The following is a 13742-nucleotide window of genomic DNA, read 5'->3' on the forward strand; positions in this document are numbered from 1 at the left end:
TTGATGACAAACTGGCAGTGAGTGAACATCGATGTGTGGTTTAAATCCCTCTGGCTTGATTGCCTGCAATAGGCTCCAGGTGTGCAGGAGCTGGAGTTGGCCCTGCCCAGGGGCGGATCCCAGGTCAGTTCAGGAGCCTGATGGAAACTCCAGCCACCCACCGTAGACCATGACAGTACCCCCCCCTCAAGGGACGCCACCCGGCGGCCGACCGGTCCCCAGCCCGCGACGTGACCTGAAAAAAATCAGAGACAAGAGCAGGATCAAGGATAAACGAGCGAGGAACCCAGGCACGTTCCTCAGGCCCATACCCCTCCCAGTCCACCAAAAACTGGTGACCCCGACCACGGCGGCGGACGTCAACGATCCGCCGAACCGCATAGGCCGGATGACCATCGATGAGCCGGGCGGGCGGAGGGGGGTCGGAAGGCGGGCACAGCACACTGGACAGCAAAGGCCTGACTTGGGAAACGTGAAAAACCGGGTGAATCCGCAGACTGGGAGGAAGCTCGAGCTTCACAGCAGAGGGCGAGATGACCGAGTGGATGACATACGGCCCAATAAACCGAGGAGCCAGCTTGCGGGAGGAAACTTTAAGGGGAACATCCTTAGCCGACAGCCACAACTTCTGCCCTGGAGCGTACCGAGGAGCTGGCGACCGTAGACGATCTGCATAGCGGCAGTGGCGGGCAGCAGCTTTCTTCAGTGCCTCCTGAGTCCGAGTCCAGACGCGGCGGCAGCGCTGGAGATGGTGCTGGACGGAAGGCACAGCCAAATCAGCCTCTTCCTCAGGGAAGAGGGGAGGCTGATAGCCCAGGGACGCTTCAAATGGAGAGAGACCAGTGGATGCGGAAACATGAGAATTGTGCGCATACTCCACCCATGGGAGATGTGCTGACCAGGTAGCCGGGTTATGGGAAACCATGCAGCGGAGCATGGACTCCAGCTCTTGGTTGAGCCTCTCAGTCTGCCCGTTGGTTTGAGGGTGGTAACCAGAACTGAGGTTGGCTCGAGCACCCAGGGCAGAGCAGAAAGATTTCCAAACCTGGGATGTAAACTGAGGTCCCCTGTCAGAAGTGACCTCGGCAGGAATCCCGTGGAGTTTGAAGACGTGGTCAACCATCAGTCTTGCAGTTTCCGTGGCAGTGGGTAGTTTCTCCAGGGCAACGAAGTGAGCTGCTTTTGAAAACCTGTCGATTACAGAGAGTATCACTGTTTTACCTGCTGACCTAGGCAGTCCAGTGACAAAGTCCAGGGAAATGTGGGACCAAGGACGAGAAGGTACGGCTAGAGGTTGTAGAAGACCGGATGGTCGCTGATTTCGGGTCTTGTTCCTGGCGCACACGTCACAGGCAGAGACGTAGTCCCGCACATCATGTTCCAGAGTTGCCCACCAGAAGTGACGACGTAGTAGTGCGATGGTGCGGCCGATTCCAGGATGGCAGGAAAACCGGGAGGTATGAGCCCACTTAATTACAGCCGAACGGGTTGCTGTGGGAATGAAGCGGCGGCCCGGAGGACCTGTGCCAGGGTCTGGTTCATCCTGTAAAGCACGCTGGATGGATTCCTCTATGTCCCAGGATAAAAACGCTACGCGGCAGGAGGCAGGAAGCACAGGAGCTGGTTCGGTGGGTTCAGCGTCTGGGTCGTAAAGACGAGACAGGGCATCAGCCTTGGCGTTCTTGGAACCTGGACGGAAAGAGATGGCAAACTTGAAGCGATCAAAGAACAGAGACCAACGGGCCTGGCGAGCGTTTAGACGCTTAGCTGTTTTGAGGCAAGTAAGGTTTTTATGATCTGTGAAGATGGTGAATGGGTGTTCAGCTCCTTCCAATAGGTGACGCCACTCTTCCAGGGCTAACTTAATAGCCAGCAACTCTCTGTCTCCTACATCATAGTTGCGTTCAGCTGACGAGAGTCGACATGAAAAAAAGGCACATGGGTGTAACTTGGCCTTGGAACCTGAATGCTGTGAAAGGACCGCTCCGACGCCGACGTCGGACGCGTCTACCTCTAGAACAAATGGCTTGGAGTGATCTGGGTGACACAATACTGGAGCTGAAGTAAATAGGCGCTTGAGCCTACTGAATGCTACCTCAGCTTCAGGTGTCCAGATGAACTGTCTTTTGGTGGATGTGAGTGTAGTGAGAGGAGTGGCTACCTAGCTGTAGTTGCGAATAAACCTCCGGTAGAAATTGGCAAAGCCGAGGAAACGTTGTAGGTGCTTGCGTGACGTGGGCGTGGGCCACTCCAGGATCGTGCGGATCTTGGCTGGATCAGTCTTCACCTGCCCTCCTGCGAGTATATAGCCAAGAAAAGTGACAGATTGTGCATGAAACTCACATTTCTCGGCTTTGACGTAAAGTTGGTTTTCCAGGAGGCGTTGGAGGACTGCTCGGACGTGGACATGGTGTTCCTGGGGGGTCTTGGAGGAAATGAGTATGTCATCAAGATAAACAAAGACAAACTGGTTCAGGAAATCACGGAGCACGTCGTTGACCAGGTTCTGAAAGACAGCGGGGGCATTGGTTAACCCAAACGGCATGACCAAATACTCAAAATGACCTAGGGGCGTATTAAAAGCCGTTTTCCATTCGTCCCCCTCCCTGATGCGGACAAGGTGGTAGGCATTGCGGAGATCCAGTTTGGTGAATACGGTGGCTTCATGGAGGGGTTCGAAGGCTGAGCTGATAAGGGGTAAAGGATATTTGTTTTTAATGGTGATGTCGTTTAACCCTCTGTAGTCTATGCATGGACGGAGTGATTTATCCTTCTTTTCCACAAAAAAGAAGCCGGCGGCCACTGGAGAGGAGGATGGGCGGATGATACCTGCAGCTAATGACTCGTGGATGTACTTTTCCATGGACTCTCTTTCTGGTCTGGAGATGTTGAATAGCCGGCTAGAGGGAAGCGGAGCACCAGGTAGAAGGTCGATAGCGCAGTCATAAGGCCTGTGGGGTGGTAAGGACGACGCTTTGTCTTTACTGAAAACTTCCTGGAGGTCATGGTACTCAGGTGGGACGAGTGTGAGGTCAACCGGATCAACGTCCGAGGTGTTAGTGTCAGGGGCACCCGGCGGTAGGGCAGACATGAGGAAGTGGGCTAGACAAAAAGGGCTCCAACTAGCGATTTTATTTCCAGACCAGTCTATATGAGGGTTGTGTTTCTGTAGCCAGGGGTAGCCTAGGATGAGTGGTGAATCAGGAGAAGAGAAGGTGAATAAGGTAATGGCTTCATGGTGGTTTCCAGAGGTGATGAGGGTTACGGGGCCAGCCTGATGGGTTATCTGAGAGAATATTTGATCGTTTAATGCGGTAACAGGGATGGGAGGATCGAGAGTCTTGAGTGGCAAATGAAGGCGTCTAGCGAGAGCTAAATCTATTAAATTTTGCTGTGCTCCGGAATCAACGAGAGCATGGAGGGGGTGAGAAACCTTATTTAGACACAGGGTGACTGGTAGAATTAACCGGGGTTTGGAACTGAAAGAGGATCCGCCCACCTGTATCCCCGAAATTACCGGCGGGCGGAGCCTTTTGGCCGAACCGAACACTGCGCTAACCTATGCTCCACTGAGCCACAGTAAAAACACGCGCCCGACCGAAGCCGTCGTTCTCGCTCCTCTGGTGTGAGACGAGAGCGGCCGATTAGCATAGGCTCCGGAGCGGCGTCCGTTTCCACGGAAACGGGAGCGGATGTTGACACCGGACGTGACGGTGGAGGAAGTGAAAACGTACGAGGCGCAGGTTTACGATGTTTCTGGTTCTTTTCTGCCTCCCTTTCCCTCAGGCGATTATCTATCCGAAGGGAAAGGGAGACCAAGTCTTCAAAGGATTCGGGCTCATCGCGGGAAGCGAGCTGGTCTTTGAGCTCGTCGTTTAAGGCGCGACGGAACACTCCCCGAAGGGCATGATCGGGCCAATTGGCCTCGGCGGCTGCGGTACGGAAGTCGATAATGAACTCAGCGACACTCCGGCTCCCCTGTTGCAACCCGAGCAACCTTTCATCAGAACTACCCTCCGATACTGGGTGAGTAAAGGTCTTTTTAAACTCGCACAGAAAATCATCAAACGAGCAGGTTGGGAGCGGGTGAGCCGACAGGTACGCCTCGGTCCATAACAGCGCCTTGCCCTGTAGCTTAGCCACCAGATATGCTACCCGAGCTGATTCGCTAGTAAATGAACGGGGTGAATGCGTGAACGCGAGAGAACATTTCAGTAGAAAGGCCGTACAGCGGCCCCGCTCCCCAGAGTACGGCTCGGGTTCTGGGAATGCAGCATCGCGAAACACGGAGCCCGAAGGGGTCGGAGCTGGGGAAGACTGGGGAGGTTCTGCCACGGGCGCAGGGGACGCGGAGGATGGGCCTGGAGGAGGGGAGAGAGCCGACTGAATCACCTGCAGGGAAGCTAAGATCCTAGCCTGGGTCTCGCCTATGGCTTGACACCGGGTGTCGAGAGCCTGCAACGCTTGCTCATGAGCCCCTAAAATGGCTCCCTGCTTGGAGACTGCTGCACGTACTGGGTCTGCTGAGTCCATTTGTTGGCCAGTTCGTACTGTCACGGCGGCGGATGGCCGGTACTGAATAGGACTCAGGTGCAGAAACCCAGAGCGGAGACAGTAGATGATTTAACAGTTTATTACGGTTAAGTGCAAGGGGAAAAAAAGGAAACGTGGCAAAGACAGAAAATGACAAGACGTGGAGCCTGGGTGTGGCGTGCCCAGGGGAACGTGGCTAGGGCGAGGGAACGAGGCCTGAGAAGCGGAACGGAGCTGAGTGGGGAACAGTCACACTGAGGGAAGAGGATATAGGAGTTAGGCAGGTAGTGAAGGCAGCTCAGAAGTGGCCAGTATAAGAGCAGCAATTCTTACTTGCAGTTAGGGACCTGGAGTGTTTGAGAGGGGGGTGATGAAGATCCAGGGGAGGCTGAGTGGCGTGGAAAGGCTGACCTGAGATCCGGGGCTCCAGATGGAGTGTGATGGCAGGAGGGCAGGCAGGTGAGGCACAGAGGGATTTCCAGAATGAGCACTAGGTATCCCGAGTCCGGAGGTGGAGTGAGCCTGGGTGGGTACAGCAACTGTAGTACAAAAGAGTCTTTGTTAGTAAGATGAATCACAGCGAGAATTTGAAGCACAAGACCTGTTACCAACATGGGTTGATGACGAACCAGCAGTGAGTGAACATCGATGTGTGGTTTAAATCCCTCTGGCTTGATTGCCTGCAATAGGCTCCAGGTGTGCAGGAGCTGGAGTTGGCCCTGCCCAGGGGCGGATCCCAGGTCAGTTCAGAAGCCTAATGGAAACTCCAGCCACCCACCGTAGACCATGACAGAAGGTTGGAGATTGGCCTATGATTATCATGGTCCCAGGACTTCTGACCTGATGTTTTGACATTGTGTATTAAGTTCATTTGTATTCTTAAGATCCCTAGGTTTTCTGTTCGGTATTGTTTATTAGATTTGCCCCTGTGTTTTCCTCTGTGTCTCCCTCTGTGTGACTGTGTATATAGTGATTTGAGTTACTGTGCTTTGCTTCCACTCCTTGTGTCCTGTGTTTTCCTCTTCCCATCATGTTCTCTCTCTCTGCCTGTCTCGGCTGTCTCTGTGTACCTTCTGTGTGATGTTTAAGGTCCGTGTCTTGGCATCAGCATTTTCAGTTTCGTGTCCTCCCCGCTCTGTCATGTGTAATTGTCCTCAGCTGTGTTTCCCGTGTGCTTCCACTTCCCTCGTTACCTTCTGTGTATTTATGTCAGCGTCCCCTCTGTTCCGTGTCGTGTCGTCCCTCGTGGTTGTGTGTGTTTCCTTGTGTCTCCCCTGTGCCTTAGCTTTTAGTTTCTCCCAGTACAGTGTTGTATCGCTCCCTGTGTTCCTGCTAATAAAGCCGTGCCTTTTGAGTTTATCCCCGTCTGTCTTGAATCGTGCGTTTAGGTCCTCTCCTGCTTACACACAACCCAAACCTGAGAATAATTAGCTAAGACCACTGGGTCTAGAGATGGCTTTTTAAGTAATGGCAAATTAATTAATTAATTGTACCAGCAGCAGCTAGGTCTGGGGAGGCATCCAAGCCCTCAAAAAACTATTAATGCGCCCCCCAGCCCCAGCAGCCTCAACCTGGCAGAGGTGCTCAACACCTTGTTTGCTTGGTTTGAGTCTACCCCTCCCTCATACTCCCTGCCACCCACCTCCACCTTCCTCCCACACTTCCCCCTCCATCTCCCTTCAGGAACATGAGGTCAGGAGGAGACTGAAAGTGGTGAACCCAAGCATCACTGAAGAACAACTCAAACAGAACCCCTGTTGTGTTTCATCTTTAAATCGAGGGGAAGTAAATCCACAGCCATGTTTTCTGCAAAGGGAACAATAAATTATTTATTTATCAGAAGATTTTAATTCTATCTTCTTATATTTTCCTTCACATTGACTGGATACATACAGAAGATTTCTGGGACTCTTCGTAAACATTTTGGATTCTTTGGCTTGCGTGTACTCACATTCTGATCATAAAATCTTTATTGAATATTTTGCTTACAGCTGATCTGTTGCTTTTTTATTTATTCTATGATCTCTACCTTTCTACCTCTACAAGATGATCCCCTCTCACCTTCCTGTAAGGGAAGTTTATTTTGGAAACAATTCAGACAAATCCAGGACCCTGAGCAGGACTCCTCATCCACAGGTAAGCTGTCTGAATCCAGCTATGGCACACCCGTATGTACCACCATGTGTATCTGCTGTGTGGTTCAAACACGAATCTTGAACATGCTGTTTGAGACGATTCAGGATGCTCTCTACAGGTACCCTCGTCATCTCTGAGTTCATCTGAAACTTTCTGCTTTATCGTGAAAATGTCCTGTGTGGCTTGTTTTATCCTGAGTTTAACACAAACTTTATTTCATGTAACTTTACACTAACAGCAGGTTCATGATGTCATTCCTGTATAACAGGAAGTCTGCATATCCTGCTGTTTCGATGAGTAATCCTTTAGTTTTCCCTCAGAGGATTGAACCTGCTGTCTGATCTTTCCAAAGATGTAATATAACCATGATACAAAGTCCTTTATTATGATTTACAAGTTATGAGGTAAGTTTTTAGGTCACTTAATCATCTCTGACAGCAAATATTGAAAACCTGCCTTTGGAGAATTGGCCCATTAAAGATGCCACATCAGGAAAACATGTCCAAAATCTCCTTTTTATTGCACACAGAGACAGTGTGAGGAGCTGCTTTCGGCCTCACACATCTCAAGAAGTGAGGTTTAAAAAACTCTGTCTCACATGTGATGATGTTACTGACCACACAGCGCCATCGGGTGGTCATCTCCAGGTATTACACTTGTATCATTTCTGCTGTGTTGTCATTATTCGAAGCTCTCTAATTATTAATAAAGATGACACTGTTTTATTTAACAGTTACAACAAGCTGACATCAAATCAGAAAAGTGAAGGGAAGGATGAGAAGCAATTAATAACATAATCGATGATAATCAGTAACAGGCAAAATGATCAGTCTGTTTAAGGGAAACTTTGAAGCACAAATAAAAGTCAGAATGCTGAATGTGATTGGACGGTAGTGGCATCTGTTTGAGGGGGTGTGATGGGGTTGAGCAGATCAAACTGAGGTTATTGTACTCGGCCCTGAAAAGCTTAGAAATATGGTATCTAACCAGATTCTTACTCTGGATGGCATTACCTTGGCCTCCAGTAACACTGTGAGGAACCTTGGAGTCATTTTTGACCAGGACATGTCCTTCAACGCACATATTAAACAAATATGTAAGACTGCTTTCTTCCATTTGTGCAACATCTCTAAAGTTAGAAATATCCTGTCTCAGAGTGACGCTGAAAAACTAGTTCATGCATTTATTACTTCCAGGCTGGACGACTGTAATTCATTATTATCAGGAAGTCCAAAAAACTCCCTGAAAAGCCTTCAGCTGATCCAAAATGCTGCAGCAAGAGTCCTGACAGGGACTAGAAAGAGGGACTATTAGAGCACTTCGCTCTCACACTGCAGGCCTACTTGTTGTTCCTAGAGTATTTAAAAGTAGAATGGGAGGGAGAAATTCCTTCTGCGGAGGTTTCTTCCTGTTAAAAGGGAATTTTTTCTTCCCCCTGTCACCAAAGTGCTTGCTTATAGAGTCTGATTACTGAGGTTTCTTTGTATTATCGTAGCATCGTTTTGTACAATATAAAGCACCTTGAGGCAACTGTTGTCATCATTTTGGATTACATAAATAAAACTGAATAGAACTGAATTCCATTATGTTTAGTCAACTGTAGCTAATAAACTGATCTGAGGAAAACTCAGTAGATAGACTCACCTGACGTGTGGGATCACAGCAACCTCCAGGTTTGCCTACTCCTGCAGAACAGCCACACAACATCTGCTGGATCAAGCAGAGAATGGCTGAAAATCCTGAAATTGCCTGGCTGGACTGAAAGAAAGAAAAACAGGCTGCTGATGTTCCCTTGCCCTAACTAAAAATTTGAAACAGTTTCTCTTCTCTTCAGCATGTTGGTCAAACACCTATAATCTCTGCTCCACAGACCTCTGCAGCTAGGTCACAGCTGTTACAGCCAGTCCGCATTCACCTGTGCTCTAAATACACATTCTCATTTAATTTAATATGAAAGAAAAAAGCTCACTATGTCCAGGTCTGACTCCCCAGGGTCGCTGTTGGTAAATGCTTGAGATGCATCCAGGAAGAAGACCGTCGCTGTGACAAGTTAAGTCACACCAGCAGCAACATTTAGAACCACAGCACTCTTACTGTGCATAGAAAACCACACCTTGCTATTAGTACACCTGGAACACCTGAAAATATTCATCAGTTCTATGAGGCAACTCTCTCATTGGCTCTCACAGACAATTAGCAAGTAATGTGTTTAATACACGAAAACATATGCATAGCACACATTCAAAGGAACCTGCAGACACCACTCTGATCTTTGAGGAAGCCTTCTTTTATGGCCACTTTAGCCAAGGATCAGCTGAAGTACAGCTAAGGTCACGTCACAGAGATGAGTTACTGACCTTAGGTCTCTGTGAAGTCCCATCATAGATCGTCATACACCCAGCTATGATGAACTAAAAGAGAGAGCAGTGATTAATTAGGGAAACGATATGAAGGGGAAGAAGTGTCAGCTGACTCACCATCACTGGTCTCCAGATGTACACCATGCAATCAGAGACCACACCTTTGGACCGTGTTGCCCTCAGGACCCCAAAGACCATGACAGTCAGAGCAACCATGATCTGAATCACCTGCAGGAAGACATAAAGTCTCAGAGGAAACATTCAGAGCCTTTGGCTCATTCAGCCTTTGTAAGAACAAGTGATGCCAAAGAGATGATGAAAGAAACACTTTAACATTTGAAACATTTATGCTTGAAAGTCAGATGTTCCCGCCAAGTCATTAACAATCAGCTGACCTCCAACTTCTAGTCCTGTTTAAATTGTCCCTGATGAAGTTGTCCTGATGCCAAAGATGTTATCTCCACATCTACTGAACCACATCCTTACACTTTGTGCTGAGAGGAAGTTTGAACTAACCGGTAACACGAGTCTGTATTCACATTTAGCTTGTCTTCTGGACATTATCTTTCTGAACTTTAATTTCCAACAGAGATTATTTTCCGAGGCGATCCAAAAGCCTCTGAGGACAGACGTCCTCTGTCATTAAAGTCAGCTGAGAGATCGACAGCAGAGCAGCAGCGTGGTTGTGAATCACATGCCTTCAGCATCCACAGGTTAAAGATCAGTGGTTTAATCATCTCTGTCTGGATTCAATCTGACCCCATCAGGATGTAAAGGTGTCTCACCCCCAGTGCCGGCAGTTGCTTTCTGGTGATGTAGTACCGCGGTAAAATCACGACCACGGTGCCTGATGCCGCCCCTGCTGATGGAGATTGCTGCATGTCTGAGCCCACGAGAGTCAAGCTGCTGTGCTAAGTACTGAGTTAATTATTGACTGGATTTTTATCATTTTATCTCAAACACACCTGAACAGACTGAGGAAGTCAGTGGAAAATCGTGTATATTAAAGAGTAATTTGGAGGACTTTGCCAATCAGCTCTCATTTTATTATTGCCAAGACAACAATAAAACACCCATCAGTGCCTAGATAACAACTTTTTACTCATCATGTGAGGCTAGATGAGTAGAGATTATAGATTCATAATAAAGTCAATGTCTCACCTGAGACCAGCCCTGTATCGCGTTTGTAGGTTAAGGGAAAAATACTTTGCTGTGATAAAATGAAACCTTTTCTAACTTCCCCCCTGGACGATGAAGGGAATCCACCCACAGGTGGAATTGGTTTTTGCTTCTCATTCTAATGACTGAGTCTCGGCGATCATCTCTTCTTCTTCTTTTCTTGTGTATATTTTGGCAGCCAAAGAGTCAAAGCACACTTCAAGAACTAGAAAAATGCAAAATTTTTGTCCTCAAATATTTATATGTTTTGAGATTTTTTACATATTTATATCCCTGTATATCTCCAAGGAACAATTGCTCTCATGGTTATGCACTGTGCTGCCCAGACTGTCAAGTTATGTTCCTTGTGTTGCATTCAAGGACTGATGACAGATGCCATAATGGCACCGGATACCGGTGCCATTATGGCACGGTTCTGACATAAACGGTAGTAACCAGACCGAAAAGCAGCGCACATTTCGGTGCTTTACTTCGGTGCTTTTTTTCCCTGAAATGTCATACAATTTGGATTCTAGCCAATCATTTTACCTTTGCAAGAATAGTAGGCGGGCCCAGGTACGTACGTTCTTTTAGAGCAGAGCTACAGATTAAAAATGCCCAAGGCGAAGCTGTCAAAGTCTGGCTGTACTTCACAGCAAAATATGCAAACTCAGCAGCAACAAGTGCTTTAAGCTGATACTGTGATACTGTCAAAGGAGGTAGCACCTCGAATCTGATGAAACACCTGGCGACCTATAGCATTTTGTTAAAAGCCGAGAAATGCGCCGTATTTGATAGCTTGCTGCGAGACCTCACACCGAGCACATCTACTGCGGGTGGGTTGCCTGTTATGCAACATCCCCCAAAAACCCGAAGAGGAGAGTCCTGGCCCCTAGCCCTGCCAGTGTAGCAGAAATGATGAGGATGATGATGCAGCAGCAGCCGTTCTTCTCTGCGTGAGTAGCTTAATGTTGTTGGTGTGTAATTTACGTTGAGTAGGCTAACCACGTTATTAACACTTAAACCCCCGCATGCATGTAAGGTGAACTAGCAAACATCATCATAGCTACATGCGGCTGTCTTCTTGTTTGATGGCAGATGCTCCCTTCACCCTGGCCAAAAAGGCTAAAATGACCAAAGAAAAAGTGGGAAACAGTTAAACATGAGAGGTTTTTGGACAAAGTTTGTGTTTTTTTCCATTGTTTAAGCACTGCTTCCAGCCAAGAGTGATACCATATATGCCCCATAGCTGCAGAAAAGGCTAACATTGTTATCTTTTTACAAGAAAACAGCTAAACATGAGAGTGTTTATGTTCTTGATTATTTAATCACCGGTTCGAGCACCGTTTAAACACCGGCACCGCTTCAAAAGTACCGGTTTGGTACTGGTATCGGATAAAACCTAAACGATACCCATCCCTAGTCTAAACCCCATTAAGGTTAACCAACCTAAAGATTCATCAATGTTTTATAAAGCTTCCTGCCTGATAACTCAAAGAGCCCATGTTCTCTCTGGTGTTGTCCCTGTAACACAGTGGTTCTCAAGCGGAGCTGATGTTAAACATCGCAATCACGTTTACAGCGGAACAAAGAAATTTGCAGAAGTTAATAACATGTACATCCACTGCAAAGCTGCAGCAGCGTGTGTAAGTCGGCAGCTGCAATAAAGAAGTGTACTGAAAAGTGCGAATACATGGGCGAATCTGTCGTTCATTGTTTACAGCGGTGCTGAAACCCTGGATTGGGGCACGACAGACTCGCCCACGTGTTCGCACTTTTCAGTACACTTTTTTATTGCGGCTGGCGACTTACACATGCAACTGCAGTGTTTCAGCTACAGCCTACACACATCAACAACAACAACAACATAGGACCCAGTTCTTTCTGTTTTAAGCCGGCAAGGCATGATTGGGGATTTTGCTCAGGTGCAGCCGCCTCCCCCGCAGCTGCATCACAGACCACGCCACACCACCGCTCTGCAGTCAAAAACAGGCTGACTGCAGCCACTAAGAGTGAAAAGTATTAAACTCTCACTAAATTATATATTTTTCATCTCCGTTCAAAAGTTTCTGGACTTATTTCCATGTTTGGTTCACATCCTGTTCAACTTGTTGCTTTTTAGAAGAAGTGCTTCAGACGATTGAAGCAGTCGAGGGACAAACGTTACAAATAGTTATCTGAAATGAAAGTTGTTTAAAACAAAAATGACTGAAGGATTCATTGTGACTGAGTTTATGGCTTTAATTTTCTTTAGATGGGGCGTGAAAATATTTCTTCCTGCCATGTGGGGAATGATGTAAAACATTGGAGAACCACCGCTGTAACGTGTTGTAAAGGACTTCACTCATTCAATTCATGCTTCTTTGGCAGCCCATCCTAAAGACATTATTTTCACAAAATCAAAACTTGGTGATTAAAATTGATTTTTACAGCTCATCTCTGGGAGTAAAAGTTCAGCCTTTTTTATTGCGACATTACTTCTTGAATCTGACCCTGCTTAGTGCTGGACCAATCAGAGCAGACTTGTTGAAAGTTAAACATTAAGGCTCAGACATGTATTAAGTCCAGTCTTGGACCAAAAATGTTTTTTACGTGAAGCTACAGGTTAAAATGGCTTTTCAATTAGCACTAGCTTTAATCCACATCTGGGAAACTGGTTATGAAAGTAAACGTATTACCGTATAGCCTGTATCAAGGCCCAGTGATCAATAATCTATTTTAAATATATTTAAATAAATCTAATTTTAAATAATCTGCAGATTTCTTTTAAATTGCAGTCATAAAATGTTAAAATGTACCAAACTAATCAACCACCTTCAGCCCAGAATCAAAGTGCAAAACTCTAAAATCCCCGAAGCCTGATAAATGTTCAATTTACGACACAAAGCTTTAGAGAACTCTTATTGATTGGCCAAAACGCTAAATGCAAAAGGAGACCTAACCCTAACAGGAGATAAACACCAGAAGAGAACCTGTGATTTAACACTGTGACTCTGCAATGTGAGACGATGGCTGTGTCCCAATCCAGCGACCGCATGCTTTGTAGTGCACATTTGTAGACTGATTACGTCACAACGACGCAACGAAGGCTGTCCTCAAAGAGTCCTCCAAATGCATCCTTAATTTCCCCAGATTTGAAGGCTGAGTCCGGTGTAGCCTTCGTGGCCCAACCTATCCCACAATTCATAGCGCGGCGGTGGGTGTGGATAGTTTTTTGTGAAAAAATCGCAGATGGGTGAAGCGGAGCAGCTGAAAAGTGAACTTTTAAATGTAAGTACTGAATGTTATTTATTTATGTGCGAATGTTTAATAACGAAGAACATTAAAACATGACTGTTGGCCACATGTCGGCACAGTTATGTGACATTAGTGACGTTTGTACTAACTTGGTTTTAAAGCCTTTAAATATACGCCGTTCAATAGCTGAGCTTAATCTCACAGAGACTCTGATGATTTCATGGATAATTAAAGTCAGTCATATATCCACAAACACAACAAGCTGAAAGTCAGTGATGCTGCTCGGTTTGCAGTCCTGAACATCGCGGCACAAGCAGG

This window comes from Maylandia zebra, linkage group LG11, assembly GCF_041146795.1.
Source record: "Maylandia zebra isolate NMK-2024a linkage group LG11, Mzebra_GT3a, whole genome shotgun sequence".
NCBI lineage: Eukaryota > Metazoa > Chordata > Actinopteri > Cichliformes > Cichlidae > Maylandia > Maylandia zebra.